The sequence below is a fragment of the Natrix helvetica genome, assembly GCF_964273705.1.
Source record: "Natrix helvetica genome assembly, chromosome: 4".
Classification (NCBI taxonomy): domain Eukaryota; kingdom Metazoa; phylum Chordata; class Lepidosauria; order Squamata; family Natricidae; genus Natrix; species Natrix helvetica.
In genome coordinates, this window is record NC_138550.1 from 100,946,065 (window position 1) to 100,961,767 (window position 15,703).

General features: G+C 35.9%; 1 protein-coding gene across 11 annotated transcripts in view; it reads left to right on the forward strand.

Annotated features, from left to right (window-relative positions):
- ATXN1 (ataxin 1) overlaps positions 1-15,703 on the forward strand; it is a 239,744-nt gene that overhangs the window by 72,172 nt on the left and 151,869 nt on the right. The window lies entirely within an intron of this gene.

Here is a 15,703-nt window from a genome sequence, read left to right on the forward strand (position 1 = left end):
TGGGGAATTCTGGGAGTTGAAGTCCACAAGTCTTAAAGTTCCCAAGTTTGGACACCCCTACCCTAGATAGACTTCAGTTAACAGAAAATCCTTCCAGCCTCATGACCATCAATTGCTTCAATGGTCCTAATAGTCATAGACCTATGACCACAATTGAGGCTAAAATTCATGTTACTAACTGAGAAATTCTTTAAGTGAGTTTTGCCCCATTTTGCGAATCTTCTTGCTACATTTGTTAACCAAATCACTGCAGTTGTTAAATTAGTATGCCAGTTGTTAAGTGAATCTAGTTTCCCCATTGACTTTGCTTTGAGATTGCAGAAGGGGCTCACATGGCCCTAGGACACTGCAGCCATGATAAATGTGAGTCAGTTGCCAAGCGTCTGAATTTTGATCACATGACCATGGGGATACTATCTCTTTTTTTTCTGTGCTGTTGTAACTTTCAACAGTCGTTAAATGAACTGTTGAAAGTTGAGGACTACCTGTATTTCCTTCTGGAGATGGGAGGATGCATAAAGTCCATGTCGTATACAGTATTTTAGCATTATGCTATTATTTAATTTTATCAGTGAACCTTGGGGACTATGCTTACTCCACAGAAATGACGCAAGGTTGAAATGTTATTCTGTAATTCCAGGTTGTGTTTCTTAAGAACTGTCTGCATGACATATCAGACTGTCGGTTATCTGAAATCTGTCAGAGGCCATACCACCCGTATGAATTAGGTAAACTCTTTTCACCATATATTACAGTCATTATGTTAACATTTGTACCTTGTTATATCATCTTATCTATACATGTTTATAATATTCCACTTCTATATTTACATACTTTTATACACAGTTCTATACGTATTTATATATATTGTTTTTGGCTTAATTATTTTCCTTGTTTTCTAACCATACCAATTATTCCAGATTTCATAATATTCCGATTCCTCTTTATCTTTTAATTTTAGAGTTAATTTGTCCATCTCTGCGCAGTCCAGTATCTACTGGGATTTTAAATGTGTCCCCAATATAATTCCCCAGATTTTGCTATCAAATTTAGTGTCACTGACTCACTATACTACCATCTTATCTTCCTTCCTTGTTTACTGCCTCATTCCATTGGCAATCTTTCACTGTGCTGTCATCCCCAGTACATCTAGTACCTCATTTTTTTCCTTCTCCCAAGTAATAAACCTCAGTGTCACAGTCACTTTTCTTTCCCTTTTTATTCCAGTCATCCTTCCAATTTCTTCCTCTTGCCTTTTTTCCAAGTCGTCCTTCCCCTGCGTTAAAAAGTCTTGCTTCTCTTTTATAATACTCTGATACTACCTTACCACTGTGTTGTGAGGCCTTATCCATTGGATCACCCTATTGAAAGCTTGTTGAAGACTTCAGGCCAGTGAAAATTATAAGTTCTACCTTAATCAATTGCATAATCTACAGTAGGGATAAGTAGATTTGATAATTGTGGATTCATTTTTTAGTTTTATAATAATCTGGAGGCCTAATAATTGTTCAAAAGAATAAAGGAAGTATATTCTTAATATTAAGCTGAAGAATATCTCTAAATACACATGTGGTCTAGGAATTTGTATCACTGGTGTATCATTAATTCTATGAAAGTTAAAACTGCAAACATTGCCTACGGATTTCAACTCTGCTTATTCTAAAGTAAATCCTACAGATCATCATATCCTTGTATCCTGGTTGCTGTGTTAAGACTGTGAAAATTGATTTTAGAAAAGTAATATTAATCTATGCTTACCTTGCATATATCTATCAACAAAATATTTCAGGACCCTTATATCAGTTTTGATATAGTGCTCTGTTTCCACTAGTAATTCATGTAGTAAACAGATAAATGAGAAGGTTGTGTCACTTGAGAGCTGTGGTTATTTTATTCTTTTTTTGTTTTGCTATGAAGCATTTATCAGGTTCTGTCGTATTTTGAATTTTATGATGGCTGAAGCAGCATCATATGTAGAGTGTGGGAAATGCACTACTAGTATTTCTAAATGTCACAGTGGTTTTCTGCTAGATTATTATAAGTGTATTTTAAAAATGAAAATTTCAGACGTTATCTTGATTTTATGCAATAATTCAGCTTTGAACTTTACAGTTCATTACTATTCTCTGTAGTGTATCATGCTGTATAATAAGCCTGAAATTTTAACCATAGTGTCATCAAATAGTGAAGATGGAACTAAAAGTTTAATTTAGATAATTTAATTCAAGTGCTTTTCTTGTTGTTAGAATTCCTGAAAGTGATAATGACAATTGAAAATCTGTTGCAGTGTTTTTACTTTAGAAATCATCACATTCCTTTTCTTAGAAGCTAATGTTCAGGTAAATGTCTTACATAGAATGAACATCTGCTTAAATCAATGAGATTTAAGAATATATTTTAGAGTTACTGTATTATTATTTTGCAGAATCAGAAGCAGTAACTTCTAAAACTTTCCTGTATTTGAATTTAACATTGTATTTAACAGTGAGGACAATTAACCAGTGGAATAGCTTGCCTTCAGAAATTGTGGGAGGTCCAGCACTGGAGGTTTTTAAGAAGAGACTAGATAGCCACTTATCTGAAATGAAGGTCCATTTCTCTTCTCTTCTCTTCTCTTCTCTTCTCTTCTCTTCTCTTCTCTTCCCTTCCCTTCCCTTCCCTTCCCTTCCCTTCCCTTCCCTTCCCTTCCATTCCATTCCATTCGTCATACACTAGTCTTGTATGTGTGTGTATGAGGGGGGATATAAATACTTTTTTCTTTTGCTTGTTAAGAGGTGTTTTTAAATCAATCTAATAACATTTATGAACATTTTGAATATTAAGAGATTTGACATTATGTTCTGAATTTAAGGAAGTTAATAATATTGTTATTTATTGTTCTGAACAGTATTTCAAGTAAATCTGTTACAGGCATAACACTAAATAGTTCTTATTCCATAATATTGTAATATGATTATGTCAAGTGCTAAATGCACAGAAGTATCCTTTGAAATAGGGACACTGTGGCTCAATAGCTAAGACGCTGAGCTTGTCAATCAGAAAGGTTGGCGGTTCAAATCCCTAGCCCCACATAATGGAGTGAGCTTCTGTTGCTTGTCCCAGCTTCTGCCAACCTAGTAGTTTGAAAGCATGTAAAAATGCAAATAGAAAAATAGGGAAAATAGGGAAATAGGGAATTGGTGGGAAGGTAATAGCGTTCTGTGCACCTTCAGCATTTAGCCATGCCAGCCACATGACCATGGAGACGTCTTCGGACAGAGCTGTCTCTTCAACTTTGAAATGAAGATGAGCACTGCCCCCTAGTGTTGGGAACAACTAGTACATATGTGCAAGGGGAACCTTTACCTTTATCCTTTGAAATACTGAAGTAAGTAATACCTAAATGGAATAATTGAAGTGAGAATACGGATCCTGTTAGTATCATGTTTAATTTTAAAAGTATTTCAATTGCTATGAGACATTTAGGAGAATTTATTGATATTCTCATATGGATTTTTAAAATATTTTATTTTTATGTACTTACTCTTTTATTGTTTTACCAGTAGAATGCAAGTCACTGCGTAATTATTCTCATCTCATGGAACCATTTCCATTCAAATAGGGCAACCTTTTAAAAGTGCTTTTGCATAGTAGTTGAAATTCCCAGAATTGATTACATGTCAAGATTTTATAAGTCAACTTCAGTAATTACATACTATATGTAAATCTGTTTTATTTTTTCTCTGTCCTCTGATTTGATCACCCTATTTGGGTCATCTCAAATTATTGAGATAATAAAGAGCGTACAGACCTATGATCTCTTTGATCACAGGTAGTAGGATTTTAAACTATATATATATATATATATATATATATATATATATATATATATATATATATATATATATATATATATATATATATATATATATATATATTCATTTTATCTGACTTTTCAGTTTTAAAAAGAGTCATTTTACAACAGAATACATTTGTCATAGCTTTCAACTTTAAAAAAGGAGTTCTTTAAATTAGGGCTCTTAAATTACTACCTGTAATTTAAAAAGAAAAAAACCTTTAGAGTAACTTTCATTTGAATGCAGTATCTTTTTTTTTTTAATAACTGTGCCTAAGATTCCTCTGTTAATTCAGCACATTTTGAAAAACAATAGAAATGGTTTCTTGTGCAATAATGTTTGGAGAAGATTGATTCTCCTCCTTTGGTTTATATTCACTAGTTATAGCTTTCATATATGTCTTAAATGTGGTGGTAAGGTGCACTTATTGATAGATTTACTCTTTTGTGCCATGGAGCAGAATGCTTTGTGCATTGCTGCCTACATCATCAAAAGTTTATGTAACAGACACTAATAGGCCCTTCTGTGTCTAAGCACTCTTGTGGGAAAGAAAAGATCCAGGAACCTACATTGCATTTGGAATCACATTGTATTCTTGGTGCCATTTCTATTTGCTCTAAGTTTTTTCCCTTCCATGTTGGTTAAGACTCCTAAGAATACCATGGATAGCCAATGAAACAAAAGAAATGGAATCAATAAACAAACCAATTAATCCAGAGTTCTCTCTCTAGGCTCAAATGACCAAGCTGAAATTATCCTACTTGGCACATTATGTGAAGACCCAATCATGGGTGGGTTGCTGCTGGCGTTACCCATGCACAATGTGCGCACTTTGCTTTCGCTGCTCAATATAAATTGTTCTGCGCACACGTGCAGTCACTAAAATCCAAAATGACGGTGGCCAAGCAGCAACGAGGGAGCCAGTTCGGGGGCATGGCAGGCCTTGGTTGCTGCCAGTTTTGTGACCCAGTCCTGAATTTCACTATTGGTTCAGCCGAACTGGGTCAAACCGTTAGCAACCCACCTCTGGACCCAATGCTGGGAAAGGCGCAAAGAAAAATAAGATAGATAACCAGCAGCAAAGTGGATGGACTCAGTTATAGTGGTGATGAATGCACCAATGGAAGACCTGAAAGACTAGGTGAGGGAGGGATTGTCATGGAGAAAATCTATGTGGTTGGTAAGAGTAGACACTGACTTGATGGCACACAATCTTTTTTCTGTAGCACACTTCTATTTAATTGGGGATACTTAGAATTATTACTAGTTCTATCCATAACATTATTCTAGAGAATTCAAGTTGTCATCTAAATGCTTCTCTTTGGATATCTAATTGCAATACCAGCTAACTTGAAATGGCTGGAAAACATTTTTTTTAGCAGTTAACCTCTATTTCTAGTTTTGAAGATCAAGCAGACAAAAGTTCAGAGGGTTCATCTGTCATAACAAATATGAATTTCCTATATTGATCTGAGAATTTTTCTTAAGTTTCAGTTTATTATTCTTGTTGTTCTATGGTATCATATCCAAACCACAGAATCTGTAGCAGTTGTATCCTATTATTAACAAGTTACACTTTGATACTACCTTTTTTGGGGGGGGGGGGGGGGAAGAGTTATACTAAGGCTGTCCGGATTTTATTTTTAAGCATGCATTTCACAAAGTTGTGTCTAAATATTTTTTTCTTTGAAACACTGAAATAGCTATGTCTTCTTTTTTGCAACTGCTTTGGAAAATGTTCCTGGTTTAGTTCACATAGGTATGCGTGGACAGCCATTTTGCTCTGTGTTTTTCCTAGGGAATTAACTTGTCTCTGCATGCACGTGAAGCTTATGGACCACTTATGAGCAGCCTTGAAAATGATGTGACTGCTTTGTTAAGGGAAAAAGTAAAGTGTGCTTGGCCATTGTGAAACACTTTTTTAAGGATTTGTGCAGCCAAGTGATTGACATAATTAAATTTATACCAAACTAACCTTTTACAGCTGGTTTTAATTTAATACTTGCAACCTTTAATAACTCAGAATACCATAGGGATAGAATTGATCACTTAAGATATGCTTTTGAAAACTATTGAGATATATCCTATGGAAATTTACATTTATTTATGATTAGTGACGAATTTTGTTTCGGATATATACAGTTTAAAAGTGGTGCTGAATAAATGTGGGTTCCTGCCTTTAGAAGAATAAAAAATATAATTAAGCTCATAGCTGTATTGTTTTATATACCCTGCTGAGACCAAAATCTGCAACAGTTCATTTAATTGCCATTTTATCTCTAATACTGTATGTAGGATGGCCAACCCTTATTTTGTGTCTATTTTTTGATTAATTCTTCACATACTTTGCAAGTGTTAACTTAAGATGAGGTATAGTTGTACTGTTTTTAAAATTGTGACACTTGAAAGGTTGTCATGAGATTATTTGGGTCTTCACCTTTAACAAACTTTTAAAAATCATATGATGGTGCTTTTCTAATAATTGAATTTGAAGGTGGACGTACGATGGAACAATAAATATTTTGAAGAAGTGTCAACGTTATGCAAGCTAATAATACTTTATGCTTATTATTTTGACTCCAGAAATGTATTCTCAGCAAAAGTTCTGAGAAGATTATAGGAGTTTCCCCACCTCCACAGGTTTCTGTTTAGGCGTACGTGGTTTTGTGCTTATTGGAGAACCCTGGCCACATTAAATATGGTTTCTTTGAAGGTGGGGAAAGTCCCTGCTGTTTCAATTTCAGTCCTCGTGGCCACCTACAGAAAGGACCTTGTTGCTGTGGTGATAAATGATATTGAAGTAACTTACAAGAGTTCTGCTTACTTGAGATGAAAGAGACCATATAGCATTATACCATTTGGTTAAAATACTATTTGGATGACAGTAATATGCATAGAATTTTGCCTTTTTCCATCTGGAGACCAAATTTAAGAGTTGAACATGTTTCTTTTTCTTTTAGAAGAGAGGGTTTAATCACAATAATAGGAAAGAGCGTATCACCTTTAGAATATCATTTTACAAGCTGTACGGTTAACATTTAAATGGAAACCCACAAAATTATCCAGAAATAGCAAGGTAGAGGAGAGAGCTTACTCTTCTTTTCCATTTCATTAGTAACATTTGTTAACCCACCATCAAATATTTACACTTACACACACACACTTAATCTTAGCAAGCAGTGTTCAACCAATATAGATTTCTGCAAGTAGCCAATGCATTCCTGAGTCTGATACTGCCAGAACTGCCTTTGCAATGCACATTATATCTTAATAATTTCAGGTCGTTGCTTATTATAAAAAGGAGCATGTCTGTCTTTTTATATTACTACTATTAATGCCAGTAAGGACACTTTAGGAATCATATTATTTAACTTCCTTCCAATACGAAAATTGTCCAATTTGTTTCAATCCCATATATCTCTTTTGGACCAGTTTTTAATCCATAAATGAATATGCTGTATCCCTTTATTACTGCTGTTTTTGGAGATTTTGCTAAGGGGCTCGCATTACTTTTACCTTTTGAACAAAATAAACCTATCTTGTTATGTAAAAAGAAAAAGAAAAGACATACACGAAAATACTATTAGAACCAACAAAATTGCATAAACCCAAAACAAATTGAGTAATCATTTCTGATGTAAATCTGACTAAAAGCTGTGAAAAGCATGGGGTAGAGAGAAAGAGAAGGGAATTGATTCTCATGATTCCTGGTCGGTCTTTTGAAACTTATTGTGGGAGAAGATAACATAACATTTTACATTTTATTTATATTATGCATAATTTTGCTGAGGAACCTAATCCCCCCCCTCCATGCACACGAAATAATTGCCTTATGGGACTGAGAGATAGAGAGCCCACTGATCCCTAATTAAAGGCCAGACAGATAAGGCAACTGAATAATTGCTGAGGCTTCTAGCACCTTAATGATAAATAGGTTTCTTATTGCAAATTTCATGTATCACAGTTCAGTTAATCTGATGGAGTATAATCCTGCAAAAACAGTATTTACATGCGGGGGGGGGGCACACAGACAGACAGACAAATTTTTGTTAGGATAGAGATTAGAAAAGACACAACAGGGAAAGAAGAAGTGAAAGATAAAACAAACTGGTGATTAAGAAAAGAAGAGAGAGAGATTGGTCCTGTTTAGGAACGGATACTCTTAAGCATGTGACAAGAAAAAATAAATACTTACCTCCTCCAGAGTTGCAAAGAGGAGTAGATGCCTCCACTGATTTAGATGTCACTTGTTCAACTTCAGTATCCCAGGTACTCATGTGGCTACTTGTGCCTTTTTTAAATAGTTTGAATAATGCTATTTTGCATTAATGAGGTATTTAATTGAGTCAGGCAATATAAAAAAATTAATAATACATGCAAGCATATCTTGCATGGTATGTTGGTGTCTAATCTTTCCTTCCAAAGCCCATTTCTGCTTAATTGGGGATACTTAAAATTATTACTAGTTTCAAGTTTCTATCCATGACATTCTTCTAGAGAATTCAAGTTGTCATGTAAATGCTTCTCTTTGGATATTTAGTTGCAATGCCAGCTAACTTGAAATGGCTAGAAAACTTTCATAAGGAAAATGTGTCTTGTGGTCAGTTTCAGTACCGCAAAACATGAGATTCACACTTGTTACCTTTATTTTTTATTTCATACCTTTCAGCATAAATATTCTTAGAATTGCTTATCTTACATAAGAAAGTAATAATGAAATTAAAAAGTAACAAACAGCCTACAGAACCTAGAAGCAGTAAATTTATCATAACTTAATATTGCAACTGCCAGAGAGTTTCTGTTGAAAAAAAATAAAGCAGCACAACAGATAGTAAGGATTTGCCATCTCATTGTACTGATATTCTGGCAGCTGGACTGGCATGTCTTGTTAGGGAAAACAGCAGGACCATCTGTTTGGAGACAATGGCTTTATCTGCTTATTTAGTAACCCATATCAGTTATAGCAGCTTTTAAAGGAACAATGAAACATTAAGAGTGCTTCCGTACCATGCTAACTCACTCTGGTTGATTAAATAGAAAAAGCACTTTGCTATCTTTTTCCTAATTAACCCTGCTTTCAAAATACAGTTCATACTAACTGAAAATGGCAGCCAAACTGAGCTTAGATGACATGTATATCCTTTAAAAAGCCTCAGATCATGATGGAAAAGTTATAATGGGATGGGGTGGGGGGGAATGGTGGTGCATGCACAGGATTAGGTATTCACCTAGAATGCCTTCGCATCTAATTTGAAGTGAATTAAACCCATTTTCCTTTTTTTAAACAACCTCATTGTTTTTGTTTTGTATGATACCGTATTAGACTGTACTTTTAAAAATAGCTTCCTTCTGGATATTGTTATTTTGAAAGGTGATTTGGGAAGCTTTGAAAGTAAAGAGTGTGGATCATAATGAACAGGATAGTTCCATAGAGAAGGGCCTTCAGGATGCAAGGGTCTTATAGAAGAAATGCTTTGAAATCTCTATTAGTATTGAAAACCACAGACCATTGATGAGTGTTTTAAATTTTTATTTTGTACAGTTGCACGATTCTAATAATGTGGATGTTTGAGAAAATTTGTACCACTTTGAATTATCTATTAGGATGTTCTTCAGGTTACACTAATCTGATTTGGTATAATGAATATAGCTTTCTATTGAAAACGTGGTCTTTTCAATCCTCCACCCATCAAAGCTGGTAATGTGAATTTAAATAACCTTCCAACTTCTTGTTGTAATCAAATTCATGCAAAGATATCCAGTGCTGAGTTCTCCTTTGATAGCTTGGCCTTGGATTCTGCAGTAGCTGGATTTACCAAATTACTGTTGTAGAATGTGAATGTACTTAATTCTAGCAAAAGAAAAAGGTTTATATTGTCATATTTTTACTTAACACTAAAGTAAGATAAACTGAAATAAAGAAAATAATTGAGAAGATGTATTTACACTGCACTTTTATTTCATTAGAATACCATAGCTAGTTTGAAAATAGCTAATGCCACCCAAAAATTCCTGTGATATTGTGTAAGTATAATTTATTATGAATTGAGCCACAATTCTACTATTAATACTATTAATAGTATTAATACTGTGTTACTAACATTTGAATGTGTGTGTATATGTAATTAAATAGTAATTATTATAAATTGAAAGATGATGACATCAACTGGCTATGGAGTCCCAGTAGTTGTCAGCACACTTGGGTATCATACCAAAATAATCTTGGATGGCACTTGCAAAATCTGTGCATTGACAAAATTTCCATCTGTCAATTACAAAAGGCCGCACTGCTTGGATCTGGACATATACTATGCCAATACATTACGACATCGTAAGTTCTTGGGAAGAACTTGATGTGAATGAAGGCCAACACCAGCTAAAGAACTGGCAGCTGTGCTTTCATGTTGTTGCATATGTAATAACAATAAAAGAAAATGCTAAAATATAAACAAAAGCAGCTGTTGTTATAAATAATTATTATTTAGAAACTATTTGGCATGGCTATTGACTCTTGGTTTGTTCTCCTGATATATTGGAAAACACTGTTTTTATTTTAACTGAGCAAGCCTTGAGCCTTTCCTCAGTTGTAAGGAATAGATGTTTTAATGTTCAGTTAGTTAAACAATAAACCAAGTTCATAATAACAGAATCCCGGGAACTGTTTTCTTGTAGATTTCATAAATTGTTTAGATTAAACCGATAGTTTTAAATCGTAGTTTTCTCTACGATTTCCTCACTTTGGACATAGTGGGGAATAATGTTTTATTTAAATTGGGAACAAAGGAGTTTTGTTTACACCACAAAACAAGAGAAGGACAAAAAATGATAGCATGTAAACTATCCTTTGAGTTCATTCATGTGATAGAGAACTCATGGCCTCTTGTTAAATCTGATCTGGATCTTTGTTTTTGAAAATGCAAGATCAACCCTCATAAACAAGTAGCATTTTCTTCTTTAATGAATTTGAAATTCCGAGAAAACATGACATCTACATGGATTTTTAAAAAGGGAAGGTTGAGTAGCTCTTCTTTTAAGGAACTATTACTGAGTATTTCCTCTCCTTCTCCTTTTCTTTTTTTTTTCCTTGCTAACTTTGCCTCAAAAGAGGCTTAGGACAAAGATATCTTTTGCTGACCCAACTAGCTGAACAAATTTGTATAGGAGAAGGCAATTCTGCAAATGAATTGTGTCTCCAAAGCAAAATTGCAGTGATTGATATAAACAGTAATTAAAGGAAAGAAGAAACTGAACATTTAAAGGCCTTTCTAAAAGAAAATCAGCATGTACTCTCCATTGATTATCTATTGACCCACATTTCAGAGAGGCTTTTTTTCTTCTTATGGAGGTAGGGAAGAAAGTCAACGGGGCATATGGATGTAGCTGACCCTGCTGGCATTGAATAGCTGGAGATTTAAAAAACTGGCAAAGTTCTTCATTAGAAGCTTTTGAGTCATGGGACAATGCATGTATAGATTGCAAACTAGTGAAATAAAAAAAATAAATAATAGGTATGAATAGGAAATTTTCTCAATGGAGGGAAGTAAGAAGCAGACCCTAAGGAATCTGTGTTAGGGTTGTTCTTTTTAATTTGTTCATATGTGTTCTTGATCTTAGGGGAAATGTCATTTTTTAAATCCTGGGTGACTAGTCAACCAAATGTGATTCTGTTTAAATTGAGGCAGAAAAATACTGAAATTTAAACAGATATACTATATATATATATATATATATATATATATATATATATATATATATATATATATATATATATATATATAATAAACAATGGAATTATCTGAGCTGTCTGTAATGGTGGAAAATAGTATTTTTGTGGGGCTACGGCGGATAATTCAGTGAAGATCAAGAGCCGAGGTGGCGCAGTGGTTAGAGTGCAGTACTGCAGGCTACTTCACCTGACATTTAGTTCGGCAGTTCAAAACTCACTGGGTCAAGGTTGATTCAGCCTTCCATCCTTCCGAGGTGGGTAAAATGAGGACCCAGATTGTTGGGGGCAATATGCTGTCTCTGTAAACTGCTTAGAGAGGGATGTAAAAGCACTATGAAGTGGTATATAAGTCTAAGTGCTATTGCTACTTTGAATGCTAGGGCTCATTTGGAGATAAATTGACTGCTAATGCAACTCTATTGTAAGTTCATATTTGGAATTCTGTAAATCAGCCGCTCACCATTTTTGAGAAACATTATAAAAAGACCAGAAAATGCAAAAAGGAAAAACAAGAATGATCAGAGTTCTGAATAAAAGTAAGTTTTACTTAACAGCTTTTTGTCCAATGACCATTTGAAGTTACTGAACACTGAACAAATAGTGCTTATCAGTTCCTAAAGTTATGGCCACAACATTACCTATGCACATAATCAAAATTCAGGCATTTGGCAGCCTGCCTGAATTTATGAGGCATTTCAACTCCTCCCTGCCTATCTCCTCCTCATCTCTGCCTTGTTGACCATCCTGCACAGTGGCAATTCTCAGTGGTGGCACTGAGTAGTGGAGGCTGAAATAGAAGCCTGAGGGATTTCAGTATCAGGCAGCTGCCACCATCCCCAAGCCTCTACTTTAGCCCTGGTGCTACAGCTGAGGAGTGCTGCCTTAAGTCCCAAGCTGAGGCCTCCACCATCTTGCACTTGAAGATCCTGCTATGCCCAGCTGACCTTCCTTGTCTTCTGCTGCTTCTGAAGCATGCTCTCCCTAGTCCAGAGGTAGCTGCTGGCTGGACGAGGCGTTCTTCCAGATGCAGCTTGAACCCCTCTCCAAATGTTGCAGTGTTGCAATCCTCAAAAAGCATTATGGTAAGGCTATGCCTACCACTCTCACAATGCTTTGGAAGCTTTCTGAGAACTTTGCAAAGCATTGTGATAATGCCACACACAGACTCAGGAAGACAGTCTGGCATGACAAGCAGCTAACTTGCATAGGGCTGGACTGGGTACGCTGTGTCAATAGAGGATAAAGATAGCAAAGGTCAGCTGGCTGGGCAGGGTAGTGGAAGGATCTGAGCTATTGTGTTATGGGGCAGGGGTGGCTGGCTGCCAAACAGTGTTTGAGGCGGCACTCTTTGGTGGTGGTGCCAGCAGTGCTGGGGCAGAAATAAAGGTCCAGAGTTGGTGGTGTCTAGCTGAGATTGCTCCCAAGTCACTATTTGACCTCCAAGGTGGCTAAAAGGGCAGAGATGGGGGGAGAATTGCTAGGGGGGAAGTTGAAGAGAAGGCAGTTTCTCACATTACTGAGGTTCGGGGCTGGGAAGAGAGCAAGCTAGGAATGGCTTGATCTTAATCATCGACTTACAACAGTGACTGTTCAAAGTTACATCAGCACTGAAAAAAGTAATTTATGACCATTTTTCACACTCTCAACTCTCAACCCCATGGTCATGTGATCAAAATTCAGACGCTTAGCAACTGGACCATACTTATGACTGCTGCTGGAATCCCAAGGTTATGTGATTACCTTTGCAACCTTTCGACAAGCAAAATTAATGGGGAAGTCAGATTCACTTAACAACCCTGTTACTAACTTACTAACAACTGTGGCAAGAAAAGTTATAAAATGGAGCAAAACTCACCGAACAAATGTCTCATTTAGCAACATAAATTTTGGGTTCAACTGTGGTTGTAAGTCGAGGACTATCTGCTCATGATGTCAAGTTTTATGACAACACTTGGCAATAGAAATTTCAGTCTCTATCTTATCCTAACTTGAGGACTATCTGTTACCTTTCTTACCAGAAAAGACTTGAATGCTTGGGAATCATTCAAGTGTACAGTCCTATCATTGTTCTGGGGAAAGCATGTATCTGAATGCCAGTTGCAACCCGCCGCACGGGTAATCATGGGAGGTACCAGGTACTCCCACATAACACCTCTCCTGCGCGAGCTGCACTGGCTACCTGTGGCTTTTCGGGTGCGTTTCAAGGTGTTGACTATTACCTTTAAAGCGCTCCATGGCACAGGACCTAGCTATCTGCGGGATCGCATCCTGCCCCACACATCCCTGCGACCAATTTGCTCTCACAGAGAGGGACTCCTCCGGGTGCCGTCCACTAAGCAATGCCAGCGGGTGGCGCCCAGGAGTAGGGCCTTCTCTGTGATGGGCCCGACCCTCTGGAATGACCTCCCCCCCGACATTAGAACTACCACCGATCTCCGCTCCTTCCGCAAGAAACTCAAGACCCACCTGTTCCAATTAGCAGGCCTGGCCCAATCGTAGTTTTAATCTTCAATCCTCCTGGCCGGTATTTTAAATTTCTGGGGTAGATTTTTTAAGCTGTTTTTTAATTTTTACTATTATGGTACAGACTCTATATTTAATTTGTTTTTAAGGGGTTTCTATTATATTTTTTATTGTGTATACAGTATTTTAGCTTCTGTCTGTACACCGCCCTGAGTCCCTTCGGGGAGAGGGGGCGGTCTATAAATTTAATAAAATAAAAATAAATAAATAATATTAAGAGAGTATTTCTTCATTTTCTTGCAAACGCTATATTGATTGTTTACTGTTGTTATCAAAATGCAAGGTCCAGATTAGACTTGGCCTGATCAAGATTACTGTTCTTATATTCTTATGTTGCCATACTATAGTATTGTTAACTGAGATTAATTACAGCTAGTCCTCAATTTATGACTGTTTAATGACGCTTTAAGATTACAGTGGCCTCAGAACAAGTGACTCACTCTATGCTCAAAATTACAACCGTTGTGGCACTCCATTGATTGCAATTCAGGGGACTTGACAATTGACTGGCATTTAGGATGGCTGCAGCACCTTGCAGTCATGTGATTGCGATTTGTGACCTTCCCAGCTGGCTTCCAGCAAGCAAAGACAATTAAGGAAGCTGGATTCACTTAATGACCACCTGATTCATTTAATGACTTTGGTAAAAATGGTCATAAAATCAGGTGAAGTGAAAGATGATTCATTAGTGATCAAAATTCTAGTCCCAATTGTGGTTGTAAGTTGAGGACTACTTGTATCCAAATCCAATTTTGCTGGGTCATTTGCAAACTGGAGCAATTAAAAATAACATACGGATTTTTTTTAAAAAATGGTATAATTCAACAATATTTCTGTTCCGTCCAGCATAATAAATGCCAAAAAAGAGTGTGACAGTATTTGAATTCTCCAGAACTTTCTTCATAGGACGGGATATAAAAAGCAGAGGATGCAATCTAACAATTTTTTTTAAAAAAAGCTGGATACTTCCTAATCCGTTTTCTTTATCATTGTTCCTGCTTTGTTTTCCCTCCCTTCACTTTTTTTTTTCTATCAAGAGAAACCAAGTAATCTGGAGCTAGATAGTAAAAGTGATAAGTTTTACTGTGATAAGTCACAGTTTTAGTAGCTAGGTTTGGCTATATAATTATAGTGTTTAAGGCAATTTTTCCTGCACTATATTGCCCTTAATTTGAATAGATGAAAGCTTTCTCTTTCCTTACAAAATTACTACAATTGTTCACCTTTTACAGCTACCTCGAAAAATCCAGTATCAATCATTAATAAATTAGATGTTTTGATACTGATTAACAATCTGCAGTATGAAATGCTCAATAGGGCATTTATGCAACTTTGCATATGTAATATTTTCTAAATAAAATCTTAAAACTCAAAAATGATATTTCCTTTGATTGATAATTATGTGAAAATTCTGCCCGTGCAAAAAAAAAAAAAAAAAAAACCAGATTGACCAGATGAGTCAATTTATAGTTGCAGATTGAGGAAAATGAATTTATACCGTAACATAACAAGGTAGTGAAAAGATTAAAAAAGGTGTGAATTTACAGTTTACTTGTTATTTTTGGCATGCTAAAGGAAGTGGCAGTATAACAACATTACCAGATTACTACCTGGAGAT